Source organism: Arachis ipaensis, chromosome B1, assembly GCF_059453495.1.
Source record: "Arachis ipaensis isolate K30076 ecotype BB chromosome B1, ASM5945349v1, whole genome shotgun sequence".
Taxonomy (NCBI): Eukaryota; Viridiplantae; Streptophyta; class Magnoliopsida; order Fabales; family Fabaceae; genus Arachis; species Arachis ipaensis.
Genome location: NC_142436.1, coordinates 115,788,812 through 115,792,252, shown reverse-complemented (window position 1 = coordinate 115,792,252; position 3,441 = coordinate 115,788,812). Strand labels below are relative to the sequence as shown.

General features: G+C 34.0%; 1 non-coding gene across 1 annotated transcript; it reads left to right on the top strand.

Annotated features, from left to right (window-relative positions):
- Positions 1-206: 206 nt before the first annotated feature.
- LOC148578033 (small nucleolar RNA R71) lies at positions 207-314 on the top strand. The gene has a single exon (XR_015904225.1). It is a non-coding gene; the product is annotated as a small nucleolar RNA R71 (small nucleolar RNA).
- Positions 315-3,441: the final 3,127 nt, after the last annotated feature.

Genomic DNA, 3,441 nt, shown 5'->3' with positions numbered 1-3,441 from the left:
ACTCCCTTCTTCATAGGCGTCCCATTACTCATAGGATTCCTCTCAGAAGTGTACATGAACTGGTTATTAGCAACCATGTCAATGAGTTCTTGAGCTTCTGCAGGTGTTTTCTTTAGGTGAATGGATCCACCTGCAGAAGTGTCCAATGACATCTTTGATAGCTCAGATAAACCATCATAGAATATATTCAGGATGGTCCATTCTGAAAGCATGTCAGAAGGACACTTTTTGGTCAGCTGCTTGTATCTTTCCCAAGCTTCATAGAGGGATTCACCTTCTTTCTGTCTGAAGGTCTGAACATCCACTCTAAGCTTGCTAAGCTTTTGAGGAGGAAAGAACTTGGCTATGAAAGCCGTGACCAGCTTATCCCAAGAGTTCAGGCTGTCTTTGGGTTGGGAGTCCAACCACACTCTAGCTCTGTCTCTTACAGCAAAAGGGAAAAGCATGAGCCTGCAGACTTCAGGATTTACTCCATTAGTCTTAACAGTATCACAGATCTGCAAGAATTCAGTTAAGAATTGAAAAGGATCTTCAGATGGAAGTCCATGAAACTTGCAGTTCTGCTGCATCAGAGAAACTAGCTGAGGTTTCAGCTCAAAATTGTTTGCTCCAATGGTAGGAATGGAGATGCTTCTTCCATGTAAATTGGAATTAGGTGTAGTAAAGTCACCAAGCATTCTCCTTGCATTATTGTTGTTGGGTTCGGCTGCCATCTCCTTTACTTGTTTGAAATTTTCAATAAGGTTGTCTCTGGATTGTTGTAATTTAGCTTCTCTTAGTTTCCTCTTCAGAGTCCTTTCAGGTTCTGGATCAGCTTCAACAAGAATGCCTTTTTCTCTATCCCTGCTCATAAGAAAGAGAAGAGAAAAAGAAAAGAAGAGGAATCCTCTATATCACAGTAAAGAGGTTCCTTATTGTTAGTAGAAGAAGAGAAGAAGAAAAAATTCGAACACAGATAGAAGAGGGGGTTCGAATTTGGTGAGTAGATGAGAGGAAGAGATGTTAGTAGATGAATAAATAAATAGAATAAGATGAGAGAGAGAGAATTTTCGAAAATAATTTTTGAAAAAGAGTTAGTGATTTTCGAAAATAGTTTTTGAAAAAGGTTAGTAATTTTTGAAAATTTTTAAAATCAAAGATTAAAATAATTAGTTAATTAAAAAGAATTTTTGAAAAAGAGGGAGATATTTTCGAAAATTAGAGAGAGAGAGTTAGTTAGGTGGTTTTGAAAAAGATAAGAAACAAACAAAAAGTTAGTTAGTTAGTTGAAACAAATTTTGAAAATCAACTTTGAAAAGATAAGATAGGAAGTTAGAAAAGATATTTTGAAATCAAATTTTTGAAAAAGGTAAGATAAGAAGATATTTTTGAAAAGATATGATAGAAATTAGTTTTTTGAAAAAGATTTGATTTTTAAAATCTCAATTAATGACTTGATTCATAAGAAATCACAGAATATGATTCTAGAACTTAAAGTTTGAATCTTTCTTAACAAGTAAGTAACAAACTTGAAATTTTTGAATCAAAACATTAATTGAGGATGTTATTTTCGAAAATTATGAGATAAAGATAAGAAAAAGATTTTTGAAAAATATTTTTATAATTTTCGAAAATAACTAAGAAAAATGAAAAAGATTTGATTTTTGAAAAAGATTTTGAAAAAGATAAGATTTTTAAATTGAAAATTTGATTTGACTCATAAAAACAACTAGATTTTAAAATTTTTTAAAAAAGTCAAATCTAATTTTCGAAATTTTAAGAGAGAAAAAGGGAAAGATATTTTTTTGATTTTTGAATTTTTATGATGAGAGAGAAAAACAAGAAAAATGATGCAATGCATGAAAGTTATGGATCAAAACAATGAATGCATGCAAGAATGCTATGAATGTCAAGATGAACACCAAGAACACTATGAAGATCATGATGAACATCAAGAACACATTTTTGAAAATTTTTTATGCAAAGAAAACATGCAAGACACCAAACTTAGAATTCTTTAATGCTTAGACACTAAGAATTCAAGAATGCATATGAAAAACAAGAAAAGACACAAAACATGCAAATGCAAAGATCAAACAAGAAGACTTACCAAGAACAACTTGAAGATCATGAAGAACACTATGAATGCATGAATTTTTTTGAAAAATGCAAGATGAACATGCAATTGACACCAAACTTATAACATGACTCAAGACTCAAACAAGAAACACAAAAAATATTTTTGATTTTTATGATTTTCTAATTTTTTTTTGTATTTTTTTTGAAAATTATTTAAAAAACAAAAATAAGGATTCCAAAATTTTTAATATGAATTCCAGGAATCTTATGCTCTTTAGTCTAAAGCTCCAATCAAAGGGTCAGGCATGGCTTAATAGTCAGCCAAGCTTTAGTATGTAACTCAGACATGACACGTCTAACATGCCCTACAGTCGTGGCTTTACAGCCAACCAAGCTTCAACATGCTTTATGAAACACTAGAATTCATTCTTAAAAATTCTGAAGAAAAATATATTTTTGAAAACATTTTTTTTAAGATTTTTTTTCGAAAACAAAGGAGAAATTTTTGAAAAATTTTTGAAAAATTTTTAAAAATAAAACAAAAAGAAAATTACCTAATCTGAGCAACAAGATGAACCGTCAGTTGTCCAAACTCAAACAATCCCCGGCAACGGCGCCAAAAACTTGGTGGACGAAATTGTGATTACACTTTGATTATGTAAAATTCGTTGTTCTTTCTTTCCCTGGTAATGGCGCCAAAAAACATGATGCCAATACCATGGTTCACAACTTCGCACAACTAACCAGCAAGTGCACTGGGTCGTCCAAGTAATACCTTACGTGAGTAAGGGTCGAATCCCACGGAGATTGTTGGTATGAAGCAAGCTATGGTCACCTTGTAAATCTCAGTCATGCGGATAATAATTGATTATGTAGTTTTCGAAAATAGAGAAGAAAACAAGGATAGAAACACTTATGTAGATCATTGGTGAGAATTTCAGATAAGCGTATGGAGATGCAATCGTTCCTCTGAACCTCTGCTTTCCTGCTATCTTCATCCAATCCGTCTTACTCCTTTCTATGGCTGGCTTTATGTAAGGATGTCACCGGTGCCAATGGCTACTTTCGATCTCTCTCGGGAAAATGGTCCAAATGCTCTGTCACAGCACGGCTAATCGTCTGGAGGCATCACCTTTGTCGTTGGTTGCATCCTATTCCTCTTTGTGAAAATGGTCCGATGCGCTGTCACTGCATGGCTAATCATCTTGGAGGTTCTCGATCGTTCTGGAATAGGATTTACTATCCTTTTGCGTCTGTCACTACGCCCAGCACTCGCGAGGTTGGAGTTCGTCACAGTCATTCAATCCCAGAGTCCTACTCGGAATACCACGGACAAGGTTTAGACTTTCCGGACTCTCATGAATGCCGCCATCAATCTAGCTT